Genomic DNA, 26,983 nt, shown 5'->3' on the forward strand with positions numbered 1-26,983 from the left:
AGTGGACGGCCATTTTGATGCTTTTCTCCTGGCCTCCTGTTGACCTGCTGCCCGCCAGATGGACCACTCTGGAAAAGCAGGTCTGAGGTGGGCGGCAGTCAGCCAGCTCTCGCAGGCCAGGTGGGAGGGAGAGAGAGAGGTGGAGTGCAATGGGGCAGTACTCACAGACCGGGAGGGAGGGAGGGAGGGAGGGAGAGAGAGGTGGAGTGCATTGGGGCAGCACTCGCAGGTTGCGTGGAAGGGAGGGAGAGAGGGAGAGACGAAGTGCAATGGGGCAGCTCTAGCACATCGGCTGGGAGGGAGTGCTGGTGGCCATCACATCACGGCAGCCAGTCGGATTCTGCACCATATCAGTGGGACTGCTGGAAAGAAGTTAGTTCAATGTCGCATTACTTTATTGCTGATGATGATGTTTAAATTGGATGTGAAAAAACCGACTGAATTGTGTCTAAGCTAATCGAGGCCTTTTGTTGTACCTTGCTGAAAGTCCTTCATTGAGAAGGCCAATGGCGAAGTGACTGACAAGTGTTCAGCATCTCACATTTTGTACATCCAAGCTGATTCATTAATTGTCTCCCACAATGTACTGCAATGTAACTGATGACCATGTCATCTCAGGGCACTCCACCATGTTTGGCCCTGCAAAAAGAGGGTTAGAAACATAGAAACATAGAAACATAGAAAATAGGTGCAGGAGTAGGCCATTCGGCCCTTCGAGCCTGCACCACCATTCAATAAGATCATGGCTGATCATTCCCTCAGGAGCCTTTTCCTGCTTTCTCTCCGTACCCCTTGATCCCTTTAGCTGTAAGGGCCATATCTAACTCCCTCTTGAATATATCCAATGAACTGGCATCAACAACTCTCTGCGGTAGAGAATTCCACAGGTTAACAATTCTGAGTGAAGAAGTTTCTCCTCATCTCAGTCCTAAATAGCCTACCCCTTATCCTAAGACTGTGTCCCCTGGTTCTGGACTTCCCCAACATCAGGAACATTCTTCCCGCATCTAACCTGTCCAGTCCCGTCAGAATCTTATATGTTTCTATGAGATCCCCTTTCATCCTTCTGAACTCCAGTGGAGAAAGGCCCGGTTGATCCAGTCTCTCCTCATATGTCAGTCCAGCCATCCCTGGAATCAGTCTGTGAACCTTCGCTGCACTCCCTCAATAGCAAGAACGTCCTTCCTAATAATAGCAGTAACTGAAATGTGGCTGCTGGTGGGTCAGGATCAGCAATTGAATGCATCTGGATATAAAACTTTCAGGAGGAATGGGAAAGGAAGAAAGGCACACTGGCAGTGGTATTAATTTGACAATATTTAAACTCTTGTACTTTGATAGAGAAATAGTCCAAACCGAATCCCTTGGGATTAAGTTTAGGAATAGCAAGAGATTACTGAGAGTATAGTACAGACCATTGAACCTGGTAAGGAAATAGTGGATGAAATTTGTAGACAAAATTAGAGAGGTGTATGTAATAACAATAGATTTACAATTGTAGGATATTTAAATTATTCAATAATGCAGTGAAAACAGTACCGGGACCTCTGCACATGTGTGCTAGAGTGTGTGTGCGTGTGCAGTAGGTCCTTGCCCCCAGAATCACCGGGAGCAGATCTACACAGTGAGAAAGAACTGTTGACAGCTAAATCCACAAGGACTTCTCCAGGTGATTACTCCTCACCAATAATGCAAGGCTCGGAGTGTCGGCTGGCGGGGAGCGGTATCCCCCGGGATTGAGGCAGTTCACAATCTCAGATTCCGACTCACCGACCTCGGGGCCTTACAGATCGCATACCTTTTTATTTGTTATTGATTGATTGCTTATTACTATGGTCTTGGTGGTTTAGGTGCAGGGTTCCTTCCATTTTTTATTTGTTAATTAATTGCTCATTACTTTTTGTGCTTTGTTTGGTGCGTTGTAAGTCTTGGTGCTAGGTGCAGGTCCTCTCAGCTTCCTTGTATTTTTTATTTGTTATTGAATGCATATTTTTGTGCTTTGTGCTTTAAATGTACTTAACTGCGCTGATTTCTTAACTCTCTGCAAGGTTTTCCTCCTGTGCGGCCACAAGTGACCATATATGCTGGCCTAAGTTACATAGAAACATAGAAAATAGGTGCAGGAGTAGGCCATTCGGCCCGTCGAGCCTCCACCACCATTCAATAAGATTATGGCTGATCCTTCCCTCAGTACCTTAAGCCTTAAGGTCTGCTCTGCAACTTGGTAAACTAGGGTAATTAAATGGCAGCCTTCTTGCATTCATTGTGGTCTTGCGATGGCCTGATGACAGGACCCATTGTACACTGCAGTCAGATGTGGATGGGAAGATATTCCTGATGAAGCAAAGATCTGAGGGACAGATGTGTGTTTCGCACAACGCACCACACATGACATTAAAATGACACATACACAAACAGAGGGTCAACAATGTGAGTGTATTTACAAGTGCACAATGACAAACATTACCTGACATTATGACATATACGTACATTTACACGAGGAAGCAACACTCCACCCCTCTGCCCGGCACCACCACCTCTCTTCCCCCCCTCTTGCAGCGATGCCCAAGTTCCTCTTCCTCCCCGCGCCTACACAACGGAGTGGCCCTCCCCTGACCCTCACTGCCTCTGGTTCAGGAGGTTGTGCAGGAGGGCAGCAGGATGTGTGCAGACGTGTGCGTATCGGTGAGAACATAGGGTGCGGGACCGAAGGCTCCGGGACCTCCTGCTCCTCCACATCTGTCTGCCTTGAGGGTGTGGGGTCGGGGGCTTGTAGCTCGCGTGCAGAAGCCATCTCTTGCCTCGTGGCCTCAACGCTTTCTGTTGTGTGCTCCAACCCTGTGAGGAGCCGCTCCATCCTTTGATCATGCTGCTGGGTGAATGTGACGATGCCGCCAGTTATCCCAGCCATGGTCTGCAGCATCCCGCGACCTAGTTCCACGCTGCTGGACCATCTGTTCATTAGAGCGAGCCGTGATGCATCCGCAGGTGATTGCTCGCTGCTGCTGGGTGCTGGGGCCTTGCTTCCCTTTGAGCCATGGCCTCTGCGCTTGCTTGAGCTTGCTTTAGTTGAGTCTGTTGGAAACCCCAGGAAACGTGAGCCCAACGCCGAGGTTCTGCGGACACTTGGCTGACATGGCAGGGGGCTGATGTCAGGCGCTTCTGGCTCCTCCAGGTGAAAGGGCACAAATATGGGCCCTTCTCCCTTCTCTCTCTCCTCTTCTTCCTGGCCCTAGGTGGCGGAGGTGGGAGCGGTGGACATGGGTGATATGGGCTGTGGGTGCAGGAAGGATCCGGTGTCCTCAGGTGTGGAGGACGTCGGGGTGGGAGATGCTGGGGTGTGATGGCTTCAGTGAAGGCCAGAGGTCGATGGTCTGTCCAGATCCGTGGTGTCCGACTCAGCATCTGCAAGTAGAGGACAACATTTCAGTCTGTGGGGAGTGAAAATGAGATGTGAGCCGTTCCATCTCACATTATGCCAGCAAGGAGTTCCATCTCTACATGTCCACACCAAAAATGGGCGACAAAGTCTGCGTTCAACCGCGAGTGCCTTAACATTGCATGTACTTTCATGCCATGAGTGTTGCTGACACCAGAGATGAGTGTAGCCTTACCCTGTGGTCGCACTGGATCTGCATAAACGTTTGTGGTTGGAAAAGCTGTGATGACCCACCAATGCCAACACACGCTCCTCCAGCCTGGTCAATTCCACCACATCTTGTGGGCCCCCTCTGGTCGCACTCAGGCTTGCCTGTTTAGCTGCTTGTTTTCTTTGCACAGAAGAAACGTTGCAGTCTTTGCCCCCTTTGCTCATGCCCCCACACACACTCCCACACACACACACACATCTGGCGCACAACCTTTTTGGCCTTGGATAGGAGGGGTCGAATAAATTTGTGCTCACTTTAGCTGCCATCACCAAATCATTCCAATGTTTGCGGCATTGGTTCCCATCCCACTCCACGTTGCTCTTTGCACTGACCATCTGACCTATGTCCATCCAAAGACGTCAGTATTGGGCTGATGGAGGCTTGCTATGCCGTTCGCTGTACCTACGCTCCACCTCGTCACTAGCTCCTCCAACAGCTCCTCATTGAACCACGGAGCTCTGGGCCTGGTTCTGCCAGTCTTCATAGATGATTTCTGTCCACTCATCCTCTGCGCAGACATCTCGGGGGTTGTGGGGTTGGAGGAGATTACAGAGATAGGGAGGGGCGAGGCCATAGAGGGATTTAAAAACAAGGGTGAGATGTTTGAAATCGAGGCGCTGCTTAACTGGGAGCCAATGTAGGTCAGCGAGCACAGGGGTGATGGGTGAGCGGGACGGTGTGAGTTAGGACATGGGCAGGCGAGTTAATCAGACAAAAATTGACACTGAGCCAAAGAAGGAGACATTGGGTCAGGCGACCGAAAGCTCGGTTAAAGTGGTAGATTTTAAGCAGTGTATTTAGGAAGTGAGAGAGTTGGAGAGATTTGGGGCACTGCTGCCAATGGTGGAGTGATCATCATCGTCATAGGCAGTCCCACGAAACGAGGATGTCTTGCTGCCACGCCAAAAAGGGATGAGTTCACAGGTGTTTCAATGAAGGACCTAATATTCCAGATTCTGAACTACATCTTGAAGGGTGGAAGATGCCTGTGCGTGGATTTTTTAAACGTGGGGTGGCCGTTGCACACCAGCCACCACACGGGCTCGACAGAGCTAGGTCTTGATCCAGTGGCAAGGATTAACGAATCCTTTACCCAAGGTGGAGTGAAGGAAGTGGGGGAATGCACAAGTGGGCAGAGTTGGTGGAGTGCAGAGTTGTTGGAGGGTTGTCGGGGTAGAGGAGGTTACGAAGATCAGTGAACTATCTGCACAGTGGCAAATGTGGAATTTTTTTCTCCTCAGTTTTTAGCAAACAATTTTCTCCTTTTCCCTAATCCCGTTTAGCTTTGCCTCCTGCCGAGGTACAGTTCCATGGTAAGAGTTTGTACCTATGTTAGTATTCAGTGTATTGAACAAGTTGGCATTGAGTGTGAGATGTTACCAGCCGAACTTAAAGCTTAACTAATAAACAGTTTACTGCATTTCTCAGTCCCATTTATTTGTGAATCCTCAATGCTCACAAAACTAGACAAAATATCTTTCCAGCCACTTTTACTGGTGATGGCTGGTGATCAGATATTAAGGGAATCGACGGATATGGGGATAATGCGGAAAAGTGGAGTTGAGGTAGAAGATCAGCCATGATCTTATTGAATGGCGGAGCAGGCTCGAGGGGCCGAATGGCCTACTCCTGTTCCTATTTCTTATGTTCTTATGTGAAGATCATTTGCTTTTTCTTATTGCAAAGCCAAGGTGAAGGGCCAAGGTCCACAGTGCAGGGAACCACTAGAGGTTTTATGAATCCGGAAGATGATGAGGTAAATCAAATGGTAAGCGATGCCACACTTGGGATTATACCTGTAGTTTGTATCAGGAAGGGAATTCTGAGCGTGGCAAGGATTACCACAGTTTTAAGGTGCTAGGGTGAGGGTAAGACATGATGGTCATTGGGGAGATAACAAAGGGATATTGCTCTATCAATTCATCTCATTATAATCACTATTTTCACAGTGCAAGGAAGAGCTGCAACAAAATGGTGTCAGGAATGAATCATTGCTGGAAGGAGAGATAAATAGGATAGTGCAATCAAATCATTTGTTCTGTAGTTTATGGCTCAGGTTTATTTCTAGTATAAGTGAGATTGATTTCCTAAGGAAAGAATGTTGGCTCCATAATCATATCAGCACTCTATATATTGGTGAAATTCATCACTAGGATTACCTGCAGCTATAAGGGAGTTTTGTAAAAACTGCCTGCAGCTATACTAAAAGCGGAATATATAATGGCAAAAAAGGTAAATATTTTAAGTGTGAATAACTGTGCTCCTGTATTGCACATGTTTATATTATTTACATCGCTGTTGAGTTGGAAGCATTAGGCTTCTGTGTACACATGCAATTGGGAGCCAGAACCACTTCACAAACACCTTCCCGCGTGGCTTTTCAAAATTCTCAGATGTCTTTGGTCACATAAAACCATAAGGAATAAATTATTTTAACAACTTTAGTGGCTGGGAAATGATGTGTGTGTGTGTGGGGGGGGGTGGGGGGGTGGGGGGTGGAGGGGGTGTGGGGGGGTGGGTGGGTGGGGGGGGCAGGGTGTGGGGGGGGTGCAGGGTGTGGGGGGGTGGGGAGGTGGGGGGGGTGTGTGGGGGGGTGGAGGGGGGGCGGAGGGGGTGTGGGGGGGGCGGGATGTGGGGGGGGCGGGGTGTGGGGGTGTGGGGGGGAGGCAAAGAAAATATACAAGAGAGAAATGATAATTGATGTTCCTCTTTATTGCAGAAATATCTCACTTCTCCTCTTGGTCAGTCAGTTGAGCAAACTTTGCAAACTGGCTTTCAAAAAAAATTGTTCCTGGGATGTGGGCGTCGCTGGCTAGGCCGGCATTTATTGCCCATCCCTAGTTGTCTTTGAGAAAGTGGTGGTGAGCCGCCTTTTTGAACCGCTGCAATCCGTGTGGTGAAGGTGCTCCCACAGTGTTGTTAGGGAGGGAGTTCAAGGATTTTGACCCAGCGACGATGAAGAAATGGCGACATACTTCCAAGTCGGTTTGGTGTGTGACTTATAGGGGAACGTGGAGGTGGTGGTGTTCCCATGCGCCTGCTGCCCTTGTCCTTCTAGGCGGTAGAGGTCGTGGTTTGGGAGGTGCTGCCGAAGAAGCCTTGGTGAGTTGCTGCAGTGCATCTTGTAGATGGTACACACTGCAGCCACGGTGCGCCGGTGGTGGAGGGAGTGAATGTTTAAGGTGGTGGATGGGGAGCCAATCAAGCGGGCTGCTTTGTTCTGGATGGAGTCCTAATAGCAAACAGAATAAAGAAATTCTCTGGCCCATCACCTGACCTTTCACATTTTCCACTTTAGAATTTGATCCATCACCTTTGCCTCCTTCCTTCCACCCCCATAACTCCCCCCATCCCCACCCCCACTCCAAAAAAAACCGGCCTGGCTGAGAATTGGTCCCAATTGACCTTCTGTGCTGCTCACGAGACCAAAGAATTGCAGGATCTATCCTCATGTGAACCTGTAATTGTTCGTCAAATAAGCTGAAATCAGCCATTCCTGTATCTTGGAGTTTGGGCCCTGAAACTCCATTGAGGCGTGGGAGTTTACATGAGAGTTATTACTACCGTGCATATGGTCTGTGTTACAGCTTTCCCACTTCAAATGTCACTGGGGGTGCATCATGCTCAATGTCAGCTGGGTGTGCAGAAAATCTTTCACCCATGATGTCAGTCGTATGGTTGTTAACAGCACACATCCTGCCCTAATTAGACCACGTTCCATTGTCTTGTATACTGCATTTCAGTGAAGGCTTCAAATTCCACAACACCAAAGTAGAACCACCATAGAACAGCTATTGTGCATGGTGCAATTGAACATACATACGGACAATGACTGACAGGTGATGACCCTCGTGTCCATCGACCCTGTTCTACCCAATTGTGATACCTTGATATACTCTCCACAACCCCTCCCAAAACTATGTGATAGAAACAGAGAAAAATAGAAAATAGGTGCAGGAGTAGGCCATTCGGCCCTTCGAGCCTGCACCCCCATGCAATATGATCATGGCTGATCATGCACTTCAGTACCCCATTCCTGATTTCTCTCCATATCCCTTGATCCCCTTAGCGTAAGGGCCACATCTAACTCCCTTTTGAATATATCTAACGAACTGGCCTCAACAACTTTCTGTGGTAGAGAATTCCACATGCTCATAACTCTGAGTGAAGAAGTTTCTCCTCATCTCGGTCCTAAATGGCTTACCCCTTATCCATAGACTGTGACCCCTGGTTCTGACTTCCCCAAAATCGGGAACATTCTTCCTGCATCTAACCTGTCCGATCCCGTTAGAATTTTATATGTTTCTATGAGATCCCCTCTCATTCTTCTATATTCCATTGGATATAAGCCTAGTTGATCCAGTCTTTGTTCATATGTCAGTCCTGTCATCTCGGGAATCAGTCTGGTGAACCTTTGCTGCACTCCCTCAATAGCAAGAATGTCCATCCTCAGATTAGGAGACCAAAACTGTACACAGTATTCAAGGTGTGGCCTCATCAAGGCCCTGTACAACTGTAGTAAGACCTCCCTGCTCCTATACTCAAATCCTTTCGCTATGAAGGCCAACATGCCATTTGCCTTCTTCACCGCCTGCTGTACCTGGGAGAGGAGAAAAACCAGCTTTTTAAAAAACCCAGGCCAATTTGGGGATTCAAAAATCTGGGAAATTCCTCTCTGACCCATCTCTGTGATTGAAACTAGTCCAGATGATCACTCTCGCCCTAAATTCCCTGCAGTACCTATCTTCTGTAAGAGGTGCTCTCTGCCCCAACCAGAAACCACTTCAGCTCTCGCTTGAAGGAATTCAGCGAATCAGCATCCACTGCACGATCAGTTCCAGAGGTCCACTATTCTCTGGGAAAAGAACCGCCAGATCTAACCTAGATCTGGCCTTGTACAACTTAAATGTGTGATCCCTGGTCCTCCCTAAACTCGTGATGTCTCTGAACCAGCTGTAAATTGTGATCTCTATAAATACAAGTTGTTGTTGTTGTTGTCTCACTGATGTGCGATATTTTCAAATCTTCTCCATGGTCTCACCCCTCCCTATCTCTGTAATCTCCCCCAGCCCCACAACCCCCCCGAGATATCTGCGCTCCTCTAATTCTGCCCTCTTGAGCATCCCTGATTATAATCGCTCAACCATTGGTGGCCGTGCCTTCTGTTGCCTAGGCCCCAAACTCTGGAACTCCCTGCCTAAACCTTTCCGCCTCTCTATCTCTCTTTCCTCCTTCAAGATGCTCCTTAACACATACCTCTTTTTTTGGCCACCTGCGTTAATTTCTACTTATGCGGCTTGGTGTCAAATTTTTTAACTCATAACACTCCTGTGAAGCGCCTTGGAACATTTCACTATGTTAAAGGCGCTATATAAATACAAGTCCTAGTGTTTGTTTTTGATGTGCCCTTTGACCGGTTGGTGCATGCTAACCAGCTCCAGATAATCTAGGCTGACACTCGGTGCAATACTGAGGGAGCGCTGTGTTGCTGGAGGTGCTATTTTCGGATGGGACATCACTACAGTCCCATTGGCTGGTTGTGTGGATTCAGGCACTGTCGATCCCGCGGCACTATTCGAGGAAGAGCAGAGAGTTCTCCTGGTGGCCTGGAGACCGACCCTCCCTGAACCAGCACCCATCAAAAACATATCGTGCTGTAAATTGCGGCCGGATGCTTCCTTCGTACAAACGCTTACGACCCCCAAAAAATCGCCGAAAGTACCTGGTGGTCCCGGAGAAACGTAGGATTGCGGTCTGAGGCCTTCACTCGCTGTGCAGCGCATGGGAACATGTCCGCTGGAGTCACGTGGGCCTGAACAACCAATCACTATGCAGTATTCTCATTGATAATGGGAACTCCGTTTTAACGAGCTTCTATTACTATTTATGAGAATAATCCCTTAAAACACTGAAACACAGCACAATAAATAAAAAAAAAACACCTCACATATTTAAAATTAATTGAAATTAAATGTAATTAAATGTTTTAGAAAAATAAATATTTTTTGGAAATTTTTTAAAATGTGTTTTAATGGGGTTAAAAATAAACTTGCCTTAATGGACAAAAGTTTTAATATAAAAATTAATTATTAAATTACATTTTTCTATGTCTTAAAAGTATTACGCTGGTAAAAGCGAGCTATGCGCCTGCTTTTACCAGGGGTAAAAGTTTGAAGGACATGCACTGAGTTGGGCAAATAGCACAATCTCTGCCACGCGGATGTCCTTCTCCCGGGGATGCGTAGAATCTCTTAATTTTGACAGATCGGAAAAGCCGGTTCCTGGTGCATGCGCACCGTGCCCCGGGAACCGGATTTTGCGAGAGCTCGCTGGGTCCATGTGCACTTCGTACGCACCCGGCGAGGCCGAGATTTTTTAGCCCATTAACTGGCCATTCATCTCATTGAGGTTTCTGGGATCCTGGTGTGTGCAAATGGCTACTGTGCTCTCCGAGATAACAAACGGTGGCTGCACTCCGAAATAATTCACTGTGCATGAATTAATTAGAGACATTTCTGAGAGATGTGTTATGAATGTGCCCTTTATTTTGTTTAATATTTCATCATTCAATTGCAGCTCATTGTGTAATAATTAAATTCTACAGTTGCTGAGAATGCAAAGATACTACCCAGTAAATTGCAATGTTCCGTGGGGCTGATGTTGCACCTGACAGTGTTCGGGATAATGGCATCTTCCTTCTCTCCGGCACAAGTAGAAGGTTGTCATTGGTAACAGCTTACAAGGGATTTCTACTCTAATGCTGCTGGAAGGACAATCAGGTTGTAGTTCTACAGTAGGGTCAACATCAGTATGCGGTGTTTACATCGATTCTGCAACAATGCACAAACTGTGATTCTTGAGATAATTCACTTGGGTATATATAATAGTTTTCAGTTTGCACCTATCCGAATTAGCGTTGGCCTCCTTTCACGCCACCCGAGGAAAAGATTGAAATCTCGATTATAATGCGGGATGCAGTCAGAATGGGTGAGACTGAGAGGGTGGGGTGAGCTGGGGTCCCCTACCCACTCCTCAGCGTGAGGTCCAGGCTCTTTTAACTGGTGGGCCCCATTGTACGCACTCTCTCCCGCCCAAAGCAAGCAGGGAATGAGGTGAGAGCTGACGTGTGGGGGCGGGAAATGGGGCATGAAGCCGCCGTCACCGGTGACTGAAGAGAGCAGTCGCCACCAGAAGGTTAATGCTGGCTGGGGGGGAGGGGTGTCTGCACAGAGTTACTGGTGGTGGGAGAGGGGGCTGGGGTTGAGGAGGCCCAACGATTCCTTGTGGGGCCCAGAAGCGCACTCCTGGCCCACAAGGAATCCACACAATCATTAAAACTTACCTTGGCCTCTGCTAGTCACTCTGCGGCCTCCTGCCTGGTTTCACTGGCGGGATTGTTGTGTCTGCCAAAAATTCACGTTAAAATGGGGTCATTGTGCCTGTAATGTGTTTGCTTCATGGGTTCTTTGATTAAGAATTCATAGCAACACATTGCTATTGTTAGCGCGAATGTTTTCCTGCAAGAATCACTCGACACTCTGGGTCGGTTCCAACGCCAAAACGGCTTTTATTACGCCGGCGGGGAGAGAGCCTCTGGTTCAACTCCAGGCACTGCACTCTCCAATGAACAAAGAAATTCATCGATATTTATATGTTTTACAATAGTTCATTACAGTTACTCAGCCCACTTCGGCTGGACACAATCCAATCATAACGATTATAGATTACATATAGGTTTCTTTAACCCAATAGAATTCCCCTGATACCTCAGGGGCTGTATGTTTGTTTTTTGTCAGCTCGGGCTGATTAATGACCTCGTTATGTGAGGTAGGCCTCCCCTTATCTCTGTTCCTCGGGGCTTTGTTGTGCGAAGTCCTTGATTAAAGACATTCCATACCAGGTTATATAATGATCCAAGGCATTCCCGGTAGTGGGCCTCACTCGGTCATTGCTCGGTCAGCCTCAGTCAACAGTTATTGCTTGACTAACTGAGTTCCCATCATGCTTGGGCAGCCATTTTATATGTGGCCACTTTAAACCTATATGAGTTTAGATATATTTAGCAGGTGGCTAATGCCTACAACACTATTAAGAACTGATTGGTTTATTAGCAAAGGTTTAACAATCACACTACACATTACCAGTTCATCCACTAGGCTCACAACTGCATACCTCATCGTGAATAACCCAGACCCAACTGACTGGGGTTTTATTGAGTCTTGTGAGCATCACGTGACTGGCTAAGCCACTCACAATGCAACAGCTCTACAACTATTTTAAACTAAAATTTAAATCAAGTGCCCCCTTTTGGTAAGGGCATTAGAATCCATAAATTTAGAAATTAACTGGGAACTTTGTCAATCAAATTATAATTCTGTTCCCAGGGGTGATGATGCACTCCAGTCCTTCCGGTGCCCACCTCTCGCAGAAGGCCGCGAGCGTACCGGTGGACACCGCGTGCTCCATCTCCAGGGACACCCTGGCGTGAATGTAGCCATGGAAGAGAGGCAGGCAGTCGGTCTGCACGCTCCCCTGACCGCCCGCTGCCTGGACCAGTTAATGGCCACCTTGGCCAGGCCCAGGAGCAGTCCTACGAGGAGGCCCTCTGACCTGCCCGCTCCCGCCCCCCTGCTCTGGTGCCCAAAGATCAGGAGCGTGGGACTGAAATGCTGCCAAAAATGGAGGAGCAGCCCCTTTAAATAATGCAAGAGGGGCTGCAACCTCACACACTGTACATACACGTGGAACACGGACTCCTCCAGACCGCAGAAATTGCAGGTGACAATAGGTCTGCAAACTTGTGAGAATACTCACAGGTACATACATTACAGTGCCGATGGTGTCATCAGGCCGCAACCTTTCCATGTTACGTAGGCCCCTGCCTGCCTAGAGTGGGCGGCATCCTCATGCCCGTTCTGAGCTAAGTTAAGATGATGCGGGGTGGGGGGGGGGGGGGTGGCGGAATGAGTCAGGAACACGCCGTGTCTCCCCAGCCATCTGAACACTCCCTCGCCCCTCATGGGCACCATTGCTGCTGGGCTAAAACCCACCCTTTACTGCAGTAAAACTTTTGTGAATTATTGCACAATAGCCAAGCAGTACCAATGATTCTTAGTAGCTGCTTACCAATTGGGCAATTGTTTAAAATTGACAAGATTCTATAGCAGTAATACCTTCTGGAAACCAGGTCACCCATATTATCTTTATACAGCACAACAGCTCAATTTAACTTGCGGCTAGTAACAAAAAGTACAAATTGCAAATGAATTGGGTCATTCCCTGAAAGCGGCTGTTCACAGTCTCTGCAGTGCACAAACTGGCCAATCTGGGCAGTTACTGGGAGCCACCCACGCACAGGCCCCAGCTGCCAGCAGGCTGAGTCTTGCAAATTCAGGTTTTTGGTTCTAGTTTGAATGGGTATAACTGATGGGAGACTGGAGGCTCCGCCAGAAATAAACGGCTGGGGCAAAATTGCCCTGTTGTGCGCCTCCCGTTAGTGCCCCCAGGGGGCGTTAATGGGGCCCGAACCTGTTGTTTGGGGGTACCAGCTCCCACAACATTGCGGGGAAGTTAGCGGAGGCGCTGACACGGTAGCGTTGCACCCCGCTATTAGCGGCGCGCGCCGTCGCGCAACCGGCAATGACGTCATCGCCGTGCGCGGCGACCCCTTAGCGCCCCGCAGCGGAAATTGACCAGCGCCCCATGAGGCTGCCGTGAGCGGTGTCAGCGCCAGCCTCGCGGGTCGCAAACCGGGCCAACCTCCGCTCCCGAGGCGGAATTTAAAGGGGAGGTGTGTTGTGCCGTGCGCCGCCATTTTGTCGATTTGGCCAACTCACCGGTCGACCTGTCGTGCTGCTCTATGGTTGTGTTCGGGGGCCGCCCTCATGCAGCCCGGCTCTCCGTTTGGGTGCCGGGCTGTGGCCTCGGTACCACGCCGTCCTGGTGGCCCAGTGGAGGTCATCAGAGGCCCTGCGGAGTGCGCAGCGGCCCACCCCGTTAACGGAAAGGGAGGGGCATTGAAAAGCATCAGCGCTACGTGGAAAAGCCGTGTAGCTGTTCCGATCATGTATTGTAGCGTCCCGGATACCACCCCAACAGGAAATGGAGCATGCAATATTACATTCCACTCCCTGTGAGGGACGGTAACCCCAATTTAGCGGTTGGGGCGGGACTTCCGCACCAGGCACAGGAAGTCCTGCCCCAACTTGGTTACCGCCTCTGAACGGGGGGGGGGGGGGGGGGGGGAGCTGGCAAATTTTCCCCCTGAGGAATTTGACCCGAACTGTGCCGAAGACAGTTTTGGATTGTGCAGAAAGGCCTGCTCACATTGGGCTCAGACACTGGAATCTGACAGTACCAAAAACATGTGTCATTCAATTCCAGAGAACTGGGCATGACGTTGGAAAACTGGTGAGGTCGAGCCCAGCACTCATCATCAAACGCATGTGTCGCACGCCTCCACAACACCTGCAGCTTGATTGCAGGCTGTGTGAGTTGGGTGAATACAATAACGTGTACAGTCAATTTAACATCACAATGGCTCAAACCTACACCAGGTGTTTGCAGAAGGTTATGTGTTTCATTCTGCAGGCCAACCAGCTCAAGTAGACTTCTTGGGAAGCTGATTTTTTTTTTGTATCTCAATTAGATGGCGGTGGTAAAGACACGGCGACACACTACAGGCTGCGGTAAATTGAGCTTCTGTGGATTTGAGAATGAAATAAAAAGATGTTATGTGCACTGAGAGTTCAGATATTGCCAGTGTTTCCATCAATAAACATGATGTCAATTTTTTGAGCAGAATGCTTGCAATGTTCTCAAATTTTACACTCATTTTATATTTTGCTTATTGTATGATGTAATGTGGTGCAGTGGGGGAAAGTGGCCGGACCGATCCCTCATTGTCTGGAACCAGGACATTGCAAAAGGGACAGTGTGGGGCGGTTTTTAGGGGTGAGGTGGTGGGAGAGGGGAGGGGGAGTGGGGGCGGGGGTTGAAGGGCGAGGCAGGAGGTGGTCGGCGAACGGGCGAAGATGTCAGCTTTTATTTTATTGCACGCACTATGCAACAGGGCTGCTGCTTCAGCAACTCAGCCGCATTGTGGGGTGGTCCCCTCATTGGAATGGAAATCAGGGTCTAACAAAGCGTGGACACAGCTTATCTGCACGATCCCAGTATCTTCCGCGCTGACCTCCTCCACTGGGACATGCTGAATGTCTCGGCTACGATGTCGGCCTCACACCTCCAAGCCCAATAATACTTGGAGCAGGCACCCGATGTGCTGAAGCGAGCCTCATTTGGTCCCCAACCTCCACTCAAATTAGGGGCTGCCCCACGATGTCGCTGAAGGACTTGAGCAATGCACCAGCCATGCAGTCTTCATTTGGAACTGACGCTGAAGCACTGTGGGTGCCTGCCCCTGTAATGTATGCATTTGTGAGCATCTGGCTTCGCCAATGTGATAAAACATAGAAAGTAGGTGCAGGAATAGGCCATTCGGCCCTTCGAGCCTACAAGACTCAATAAAACCCCACTTAATTGAGTTCAGACTCTCCACAAAGAGGCATGCAGTTGTGAACCTGGTGGTTGAACTGGTCGGGTTCAGTTTGATTGTTAAACCTTTGCTAATAAACCAGCTAGTTCCTTACAGTAAATGTGTAGCTGTGAATTCTTAAGCAAAGGACCCATGAAGCAAATACATTGCAGCCACCAAGATTAGATGTCCAGTCCCTTATTGTTGCCTCTGGACTGCAGGCATTGAATACGCCCACTCAATGCCGATTAACCTGCTTGATCTGAGCCCAGATAAGTTCTGGAACTTTCGATAAGCGGATGGAATGTCAGTCTGAGAGAACGACGTTCTGCTGAGACCATTCAGGTCACACATTCAGACCTTGTCCATGTGTTCTTTGCGCGATACCAATGAGTTGCTTGGATGGTGATTAGATTGCCATCTGGTGCTTTGCTGAGTGCGTTCAGGTACCAGGAGATAATCAGGGCTAATTCTCAGTAGCTACTGTTTTTATTTAAAAAAATAGTTGCCTTTATTATTTAAAACACTTGCAAAGCAAAAGCATAACTGTTACAAGTTATAACTGCTCTAGAATATCCTTAGATATTCTGTCAGGTACAGCTCCTGTAAGCACTCGGAGGGTATTAATACTTAGAGGTATATCCGCACTGCCCAATATCTAAAGATACAATAGCGTAAAGATACAATTGTAATGACAACTGGATATTCATGTCTTCCGCATTTGTGCCTCTCTGAAGGTTGACTGAAGCAACATTTGGTGAGATGAGATGTAGTTGTAGAACTGCTGGTTCTGAAGGCGCCATGGTTCGTATCCCTGCCGCGAAGTAAAGAACTGATCAAGAAAGCGGTACACCTTGGGGTAAGCTTTGCTGATGATACATGAGGTGGCTGAAAATGGAAGATGGTAAACAGTGGCCAAAAATCTTTCCTCTTCTTCTGTCTAAAGGACTTTGAGGGAGCTCAATTGCAATGTTGCCTGCAAGAGATTGCTAACTAAAACTTAAAGTGTAGAGCAAATTAGCAACAATATTAATGCCATCTCCAATATGATGGATTCACAAATGTAAAGCGTACAATAACTGTTGAGAAGCTGCACGTCCAGAAAGAGATGATGGGCTGTCTGTAGAGCACATGTTTGTACAATGTTATGCTAAAAACTTGATCTTCGAACCGCTGCAGTCTGAAAGGAAAAAATGCAAAACTGGAAACTGCTATAGTACACAGATTAGTGAGTATAACTAAGGAGAAAAGACTGTGAATGGTAGCATAGTGGTTATGTTACTGGACTAATAATCCCAAGGCCTGGACTAATGGGCTCATTTTGCCCAAGCCCGTTTTCTGGCGTATTGCCAGAGTTACGCCCGTTTTTCTCGGCCAGAAATGCACCGGAAATAATTTGCCAAAATTTCCCCGATTTATAATTCGAATTTGGCGCCACGCAACATGTCCAGTTGCCTTGGCGGGGTGGAGCCTGCTGTCTGCGCTGAAAACGATGCCGCACCTTCTGCGCATTCGCGGGAGAAAAAAGTTACGTTTCTGACGTCGTTGCAATGGACACGCATGCACAGTACAGCTCCTAGTTGGCAATCGGCCATTTATAAAGAGCCAGTTGTGTGTGAAACAAGTGCTGGGTGAGAGCAGTGGAAAAATCGCAGCTGCAGCAATACAAGATGCAACACGGTGCAAGGACCAAGAATTTCTTACGGGAAGAAGTGGAGGCACTAGTTACTGTGTTTGAGAACAGATGGCAGGAGCTGGACACCAGCAGAGGTCACATAAAAGTTCCACCCAAAGAAATGAAGAGACGCTGGAACCAAGTTGCAGAAGATTAGTGCAATGGTGACCACCATGAGATCTGGAGGCCAGTGCAAAAAGAAGTGGCAGGACCTTGGTCAAGTAGTTAGTGTAAGTAATATTTTCATTTATTCAATGTAATTGCAATTGTAAATGTGACCAACTGAATATGTCCCACCCAGCAGAAAGACACCCTCTCTAAAAAGTTATGTTTTCATCTTTGCAGAGGAAAGTGGCACACAACAAATGAGAAGGAACCCGAACAGGAGGAGGCCCGGCAAATCTGCACCCACCGACACCCGTGGAAGAGAGGGTCGTTGCTTTGATGGGCCCTGTCATGTATTCAACCAGCATTGTAACCCATGTATAAACTGACCTAAGTTGTACACCGTGAGAACACTGACCACTAGGTGGGAGACACTCCTAACCTGGACCTTCAGGTATAAAAGGGGAAGCTCCACCCACATTCATCACTTGAGTGCTAAGGAATAAAGGACAGGTCACAGACTGACCTTCTCTCAAGCATGGGCCTCGTGTGCATTTATACTGTGTAGTAAGGACGTATCAATGGCGACAAGAAACTGGGATTCAAACCACGCGAGCATGGCCACTAGCAGAACAGACGAGAGGTACTGTGTTAAGGAATGGTTGGGACAGAGATTCAACATTGTTAAAGCAGCACACAGTTCTCCAGGCAGACAAGGGGAGTCAGGCATGCCCCAACATGTAGTCGAACCCAGAGGGGGAGTTCGACAGAGACAATGGCAAGCTGAACAGCGATTCACGCCATTGCAAGGGACAATGCGGCCAGTAATGGGGCCATCAACACCTGTTAATGGTGCACTCAAGGACAATAACAGGGGCAGTCAGGGACGATCGACTGGCAAGGGACCTTTTGTTTCAAACCGCAACTCATGCTGGAGGCGTGGAGGCATACATTCAGCCGGAGTTTGCAGAGATGAGCAAAATACCTGCAGAAATTGCAGAAATGGACACTGGGGGAAATCGCTGGAAGCTGAAGTTCAGCGAGTTCATGTGGAGCACGTATACAGTTCATACACCAGGACGCCACCGATAATGATGAAAGTGCTCCTCAATGGCATCCCAGTATCAATGGAGTTAGACACGGGTGCCAGCCAGTCCCTGATGGGTATCAAACAGTTCGAAAGGTTGTGGGCATCCAAGGTCAGGAGGCCAAAATTATCGCCGATTGACGCACAGCTACGGACTTACACAAAGCAGATCATTCCGGTGCTAGGCAGCACCACGGTAGTCGTGACCCACAAAGATTCGGAGAACAGGTTGCCATTCTAGATTGTCCCAGGGGACGGTCCCGCACTACTGGGGAGGAGTTGGCTTGCTGTCATGAACTGGAAATGGGGCGATGTCAATGCAATTTCCTCTGTGGAGCGAGTATCGTGCTCACAGGTCCTGGACAAATTTGACTCATTATTTCAACCCGGCATTGGCACTTTCATGGGGGCCAAGGTAATGATTCACATAAACCCGGACGCCAGACCAGTACACCACAAGGCCAGAGCGGTGCCGTACGTGATGCGGGAAAAGATAGAAGGCGAATTGGACCGCCTGTTGTGGGAAGGCATCATCTCGCCAGTCGAATTCAGTGACTGGGCGAGCCCGATTGTGCCGGTGCTCAAGGTGGATGGGTCGGTCAGGATATGTGGCGATTACAAGGCCACCATCAATCGGGTATCACTCCAAGACCAGTACCCGCTACTGAGAGCGGAGGACCTCTTTGCGACGCTATCCGGTGGCAAACTTTTTTCCAAATTGGACCTGACCTCAGCTTACATGACCCAGGAGCTGGCGAGTGAGTTGAAGAAGCTGACCACCATCACAACACACAAGGGGTTGTTTGAGTACAGCAGATGTTTGTTCGGGATTCGCTCGGCCACCGCGATCTTCCAACGAAATATGGAAAGCCTCCTCAAGTCGATTCCAGGGACGGTGGTTTTTCAGGACGACATCCTCATTACGGGTTACGATACTGAAGAACATCTCCACAACCTGGAAGAGGTGCTACGCAGACTGGACCGGGTAAGTCTGCGACTGAAAGAGGCGAAGTGCGTCTTCCTAGCTCCAGAGGTAGAATTCCTGGGGATGAGGGTAGCAGCAGACGGGATCAGCCCTACAGCATCCAATACGGAAGCGATCCAGAGAGCACCCAGACCCCGTAACACGACAGAGCTGCGTTCGTTCCTGGGGCTCCTGAACTATTTTGGTAACTTTCTTCCCAAATTGAGCACGCTGCTAGAGCCGCTACACGTGCTCCTACGCAAAGGTCGCGAATGGGTCTGGGGAGACAGCCAGGAAAGGGCTTTTAATAGAGCACGCAATTTGTTATGTTCCAACAATCTGTTAACGCTATATGACCCATGTAAGAAACTTGTGTTAACGTGCGATGCGTCGTCCTATGGTGTCGGGTGTGTGTTGCAGCATGTCAATGCCAAGGGTCAGTTACAGCCGGTAGCTTATGCCTCCAGGAGTCTGTCCCAGGCAGAAAGGGGCTACGGGATGGTAGGAAAAGAGGCGCTCGCATGTGTATATGCGGTAAAGAAAATGCTCCAGTGCCTGTTTGGCAGGAAATTTGAGCTGGAGACAGATCACAAACTCCTAACGTCCCTTTTGGCCGACAACAAGGCCATAAATGCAAACGCATCGGCCCGCATACAGAGGTGGGCACTCACGTTAGCTGCCTATGACTACACAATTCGGCACAGACCGGGAACCGAAAACTGCGCCGATGCACTCAGCAGGCTCCCACTAGCCACCACTGAGGGGGCTACCGAGTATGGTGCTGAGATGGTCATGGCTGTTGAAGCTTTCGGAAGCGAAGGCTCACCCGTGACCAGCCCGTCAGATTAAAGTCTGGACAAATAGAGACCTGGTATTGTCTCTAGTCAAGAAATGTGTCCTGAATGGGGACTGGGCAGCCACGTACAGGGCATGCCCTGAGAAATTTAAACCATTTCACAGGCACAAGGATGAACTCTCGATTCAGGCCGATTGCCTACTGTGGGGAAGCCGCGTAGTCATGCCCCAGATCGGCAGAGAGTTGTTCATCAGAGAACTCCACAATGGGCACCCGGGCATTGTCACGATGAAGGCAATTGTCAGGTCACACGTTTGGTGGCCAGGATAGACGCAGATCTGGAACTTTATGTTCGCAGGTGCAACACGTGTGCCCAGCTGGGCCATGCGCCCAGGGAAGCCCCCCTTAGCCCCTGGCCATGGCCCACCAAGCCTTGGTCACGCATCCATGTGGACTACGCAGGTCCTTTCATGGGGAAAATGTTTTTGGTTGTAGTAGATGCCTACTCCAAATGGATCGAGTGTGACATTTTAAATTCAAGCACATCCTCTGCCACGGTAGAAAGTCTACGGGCAATGTTCGCTGCCCACGGTCTACCGGACATCTTGGTCAGCGACAATGGCCTGTGCTTCACAAGCACTGAATTCCAGGACTTCATGGCAGGCAATGGAATTAACCATGTTAGAACGGCAGATAATGAAACAGGGGATGCTCAGATTCCAAGGGGGTTCCATACAAACCCGCTTATCACGCCTCCTGTTGGCCTATAGATCCCGACCACACTCGCTCACAGGGGTTCCACCCGCAGAGCTACTAATGAAAAGGACGCTCAAAACCCGATTATCCCTTATACATCCCACCATGAAAGAAATTGTTGAGAGCAGGCGCCAGTCACAATATCACTACCATGACGGGAATGCGAGGGTGCGATGTATTGATGTAAATGATCCTGTTTTTGTCCTCAACTACGCTGCAGGGCCCAAATGGCTCGCATGCACTGTGGTTGCCAAAGAGGGAAATAGGATTCTGGTAGTTAAACTTACCAATGGACAAATCTGCCGCAAACATGTGGATCAAACAAAAAGGAGGTTCAGCAACCCCATAGAAGAAGCAGAGGAAGAACACGATATAGAGTTCACTCCGCCCCACAGGTGACCGAACACCGGAACCAAAGGGAGGAGAGCCCAGTCACTGTGGGCAGTCTGGACAGGCCTGAGGCACCGCAAACAGCAGACACTCAGGCCAGCGCCCAACAACCGGAGCCCCAACTCAGGCGCTCTACAAGGGAACGTAAACCACCAGAGAGACTCAACCTGTGATCCCAGTAAGACTTTGGGGGGCGGAGGTGATGTCATGTATTCAACCAGCATTGTAACCCATGTATAAACTGACCTAAGTTGTACACCGTGAGAACACTGACCACTAGGTGGAAGACACTCCTAACCTGGACCTTCAGGTATAAAAGGGGAAGCTCCACCCACCTTCATCACTTGAGTGCTAAGGAATAAAGGACAGGTCACAGACTGACCTCTCAAGCATGGGCCTCGTGTGCATTTATACTGTGTAGTAAGGACGTATCAGGCCCTACCTGGAAAAAAGCAACCGCCACTGCACAAGCTGGGCCCACACTCGAGGGAGAGGGTAAGTCCAGCAAATTCCACGGTCTAGCTTTGCTAAAAGTTAATTACTGCGCGGGCTAGCCATGCTTCGGTTCATGGGGATGTCTCCGTCAGCTACGCTTTGGTTGATGCAATGTGCAGTCATACATCATGGTCCTTCAAATCAGCCTGCTGCCTGCGCTGTGTGAGCCTACTCATGCCGACCCACTCTGACCCCTCCTCTGCTGCTAACCATTTGTCTGTGTTCTGTTATATTTTGCAGAACTTGAGGCCGACCCTGATGATGTGGGAGAAAATTCAGACGAGGACAGGCCTGAACAGGATAACATCTTCGAATCCAACCCTCCAGACCAAGAACACAGGGGTTCTCCAACGCCTCTCCACCATCGTCCAGCTGGGTGGGACTGCACTCGCCTGGTTCCATTCTTAGCGATCTAATGGTAGCCAGAGAATCTCCTGTAAATGAGACCAGGCGATGTCTGTATGATTGACACCCGGCCTGTTATTAATTGCACCTACTGACCAGTGAAGAGCCCAGGATTGATTTCCCATCCTCCCTCTGCCGATCTTCATTTGGTGGATTTTGAGCAGATGCGGACTGGGAATTAGTTTGCGGACACGTTCTGCTGCATTTCCATCCACCTTTGCAAAATTTTGATTTTCTGCTGCAAGTGACGTTAGGCCTTGGAAGGCCCCGTGTACATTTCAATGCAATTATTTAAATGAGTGCCTAAAGACATAGTGGCACCATGCATCACATTTTGCATCATTGTGCATTAATTAGCGTCTGATGTAAGGGGCGTCTGTATAAAATAAGCATTCTTTGTGGCCAAGACACTCTGGTAAAGTGATTTGATTTTGTCACAGGCCATAGCTTTACTGAGGGCCAGCAAATCTGTTGTATAGAACTGAGCGCTTGCTTTGGAAGTCTTGTGTCGGGCATGCGAACAATGTGGCCCGTCCAACAGAGCTGGTCAAGTGTGGTCAGTGCTTCGATGCTGGGGATGTTGGCCTGATCGAGGCGCGAATGTTGGTGTGTCTATCCTCCCAGGGGATTTGCAGGATATTGCGGAGACATCGTTGGTGGTATTTCTACAGTGATTTGAGATGTCTGCTGTATATGGGCCACAGGAGGGCGGGTATCACTGCAGCCCTGCAGACCATGAGCTTGGTGGCTGATTTGAGGGCCAGATCTTCAAACACTCTTCCTCAGGAGGCCGAAGACTGCGCTGGCGCCATGGAGGTGATGTTGAACCTCGTCGCTGATGTCTGCCCTTGCTGATAGTAGGCTCCCGAGGTATGTAAAGTGGTCCACGTTGTCCAGGGCCGTGCCATGGATCTTGATAACTGGGGGGCGGCAGTGCTTTGCATTTTTTTTTCCATTTTGTTGGACCTGCTGAGGTTGGGGTTGCACTCTACAGCTGCCTGTTTTCCAAATTTATCGACTCTCTCACCTTTTCTCCCACTGCGTTATCGCTTTCCTCTAGGGAATTCCCTCACACTTGGCGGCCATAGAGGAAGAACACCAGAGGGAGAGAGAGTAGCTGGGTCAGACTGCATTAAAGGTGTCTGCATCAGTATGTTGGCTCTAAAAGCCGCGGAACCCAGTGACCAGTACATATGGATACTGTACTTCTTCAAAGAAGCCACCCAGGAGTTAAGTCACATGTTGAAAGACAATCTCCAAATCATTTCCTCTGTCCTCCCCCAGTAACTGTTAAATTGATGGCCACACTCAATTGATGTTCTTCTGGATCCTTTCAGGCCACTCCAGGGGACATCTCCCACTCAGCTGTGCCCAGATGTATCGGGAAGATCACATGGGCTTTCTTCAATCAAGCAGCGGGCTTCATAAGGTCATGGATAAACATTTGCAAACTCTGAAGTCCTTTCTTGTTTGTTGCTGACTGATGTTAATAACAAACGCTGTATGGTGCCAGAATGTGGAGGAACTCACTCTCCAAATCAATCAGAATGTTTTTAAAGGAAATGGAGAAGGAAAACATACCATTTGAAGCTATAAAAGGCAGCTTTCTACAGGTCCATATGCTTTCAACTCAGTACGCTAATCTGATTGAATGCAGATACTGTCTTGTTCTTGATTGACCACCCTGTTCGGTGGGACTCTCGCAGTCAAATAGTCATTTAAAACAGAGAACTGAAATGTTAAGCACCAGGAATATAGCCACCATACAGTACTGTGAATGTATTATTCAAAATGTACCATTCCCAACAAACCTAGAGATGGCAGGTAAACGCACAGGCTTAAGGAGAAATGTAGACAGTTATGAGGTTGCATTGCATCTTGTTATGCAGCCACAATTTGCCAGAACGGCTGCACTACTTACCAGTAAGGGAGCACTTGCAGAGGAACACTGATCATACCTGAAGATCTACAGCTTGAGACAGGTCTGATAGAGAGTTGTTCTTTGTGACATTTTGTGCTTTAGAGACTAATGAAACTTAAGAGCTGTACTGGGTTGAATCTGCTCGAATTTGCAGCTTCGGGCCATGAAAAGGAAATGGCCGCAAGTGTTGGGCTCTTGTGGCTGCGATACAAAGGACCTTTCCAACTGAAAGCAGACACAATGCTATCTCCCTGCGTTTAATCACCAGCTGCATCTCTCCATCGTTGCAGTTTTCTGGCTCTCTCCATCGTGTTGTGGTACACCATTAAATTCTTCAGCTAAATATTTAACCTATGTTTTGACCCCAAGCCTTCAAAGATTAATTTCAGAAAACAAGTTCTGATAGCAAACTGTCTCATGTAAATAAAGTGTAGATTTTTTGGGGTCATTTTCTGAGGTAGAAATTGGCACACGTTGTGCCCGTTTTTCAGGTGTAAAACAGGCGCAAAACAAGCTAATTTATCAGTGGAGCAGCCTTCGCCCAATCTGCACAGGCATTGGTCCCGGTGCTAAATTAGTGGGGCCTACTTTATAGTCATATTGTGGATGCATAATACGATGCAACGAGGCCCCCTTGAATACGTAATTAGGGGCTTAACGCCTGTTAAAGGACCCCTTTTGAAAATTTGACAGCGATGAGCAGGGTCATGTTGACTTCATTTCAGCAATGAGTGAAATATCATCTTAACTGTGCTCAGTAGCAACATTTTGAGATTGCCACACTAATTCATATCCGTCTTGTCTCTTCTCGCCTCCAGGAACTTCACCCGTACAACAGCAGTCCGTGGACTTTCCAGACGACCATTTCTCAAAGGAGCTGTTTCCTTCTGAGGGTACACGATCACAGGAGACATGTCACCCATGCACCACTGCAGATAGGCACATGTCAGTGGCTCCAGTTAAATTGTTAGCTGGGATCTCACCGGGTGACTCACAGTTCACAAGTGAGCACGAGCAGACAGTGGTGGCAGGGACAGCTGAGGAGAGTCCATATTGGAGGTCACAGCCCTCCCTCAAGCTCTGTCAGCTGGACAGAGGTGCTGTACTTTGGGGGCCATCGATGAAAAGGATAATCATTGAGGGGCTGCAGGAATCTCCAATGTAGAGACAGGCCTTCCACCCACAATTGCAGAGAGAATGGAGGAGTCCACCACAAGCCCGAGTGGGTTGATGTCGCAGGGCATGGCAAGGATGCCGTCTTCCATGGATAGAGAGGCCAAGTCCAGGGAATATCAATCGCAGCAATCAAATGAGTCCATGCAGGCTTCGGCTACGGCCCTGCGGACACTGAATGCCAACATGTCTGGTGCCTTCAATAGGATGACAGGCACCTTAGCTTTGACCTTGCAGCGCATCACTGATCTGCACCAAACTGCTCTCCAGCATCGTGGTAGGTGTGAAGTGCGGCTGGGCCAGGAGAGGGACGATGGTGAATGGGGACATGGAAGTGGGATCTCCACTCAAAGCGCTCCCACTTCTCACCCGTTGCCCCCCCCCCGCGGGCCGCCCCCCCCCCCCCCCCCCCCACAACACCCAGCCGATACCCGATATGCTGCCTCCTATCCCGATGGCCAAATCCGCCCCTGCACAGATGCAGGTGGAACATTCTTTGGCAGGGCCCTCACAGGCTCCAAAGCCCACAGGCCTGTGCATCCCAAGAGTCGGAGCAGGGATCTGAGCAGACTACTTCTATCTCCGCTGAAGCTACACTGCGTAGGAGCGGTAAGAAAAAGGAGAGTGTGCCCGTGGGTGTATAAGAAAAAATTATGTGGTGACGTTTCCTTTGTTTCGAACAATCGCATGAAATGTATTACTTTAAGAACATTAAAAAATAGGAGCAGGAGCAGGCTATTCGGCCCCTCGAGCCTGCTCCGCCATTCAATGAGATCATGGCTGATTTTTGACCTCAGCTCCACTTTCCCGCCCTATCCCCATATACTTGGCACCACTTTCCCGTGTTGCCCATTCTGGGTTGCTTGTTGATGATTGGGAAGACGTGAATTGATGGGGACAAATGGGAGATGTGCACTGTGTGGCTGGGTGGTTATAGCACTGCTTTGTGTCAGTGGGATTGGGGGTGGGGGTGGGGGGGTGGGGGGAAGAGAGTGGTTGATGGATGTGATTGTTACATCGGTCCAGTGATAGTGACTAACTGAACATTACACTTCAAAAGAAATCCCTGCATCCCGGGCAGCAACGTGAGCAGCTGTTGCTGCATTGGGGTCACCACCTTCCTCCTCTTCCTCCTCCTCAGATTCATCTGCAGATGCTGGATGCTCAGAGCTTTGTTCCTCCTGCAGCTCCAGTGCTCGCTGCTGCACAATCTTGTGCGGAGCACCGCACATCACGATCATTCTGGAGACCCCGGCTGGTGAGTACCGAAGGGTGCCTCCAGATCTGTCCAGGCACCTGAAGCACATCTTGAGCATGCTGATTTCTTGCTCAGTTACACAGCTGGTGATCGTACGGCTTTCGTCGCACCGCTGTTGAGCTTTGTTGGTTGGGTTTCTGACGGGTGTCATCAGCCAAATTTGAAAGGGCTATCCATCGTGGCCTAGCAGCCAGCCCTTCAGTCTGCTCGCTGGCTCAGAGAGGTCCGAGAGCTCGGCACTGCCGCAGGATGAAAGCACGATGGCAGCTCCCCGGGAATCTGGCGCACACCGACATAAACCTTTGCTTGTGGTTGCACGCACCAGCTGAACATTGATGGAGTGCAACCCCTTGCGGTTTACAAATACACCTGCTTGATCTGGGTTGGGGGGGGGGGCGTGGATTGCCAGGTGTGTGCAGTCGATACAGCCCTGCACCTGTGGAAAGCCAGCCAGAGACACAAACCCGAGTGCCTGCTCATTCTGGCTAGTATCGTCACAGGTGAAGTTGATATAATTGCTGGCCCTGGGAAACAATCCACAGCGACCTGCATAGAAACATAGAAACATAGAAATAGGTGCAGGAGTAGGCCATTCGGCCCTTCGAGCCTGCACCATCATTCAATAAGATCATGGCTGATCATTCACCTCAGTACCCCTTTCCTGCTTTCTCTCCATACCCCTTGATCCCTCTAGTTATAAGGGCCATATCTAACTCCCTCTTGAATATATCCAATGAACTGACATCAACAACTCTCTGCTGCAGGGAATTCCACA

The 26,983-nt window shown here is 49.1% G+C and overlaps 1 long non-coding RNA gene across 3 annotated transcripts; it reads left to right on the plus strand.

The window, feature by feature from the left end:
* Positions 1-25,722, plus strand: LOC139228135 (uncharacterized). Of its 3 annotated transcripts, none has more exons than XR_011587504.1 (4): positions 1-87; positions 15,921-16,042; positions 21,692-22,726; positions 24,596-25,722. It is a non-coding gene; the product is annotated as an uncharacterized lncRNA (long non-coding RNA). The 3 variants fall into 3 exon arrangements; XR_011587503.1 differs by lacking the exon at positions 24,596-25,722 and adding an exon at positions 22,917-23,463; XR_011587505.1 differs by lacking the exons at positions 1-87; positions 24,596-25,722 and adding exons at positions 225-372; positions 22,917-23,463.
* Positions 25,723-26,983: the final 1,261 nt, after the last annotated feature.

The sequence above is a fragment of the Pristiophorus japonicus genome, chromosome 17 (assembly GCF_044704955.1).
Source record: "Pristiophorus japonicus isolate sPriJap1 chromosome 17, sPriJap1.hap1, whole genome shotgun sequence".
Taxonomy (NCBI): domain Eukaryota; kingdom Metazoa; phylum Chordata; class Chondrichthyes; family Pristiophoridae; genus Pristiophorus; species Pristiophorus japonicus.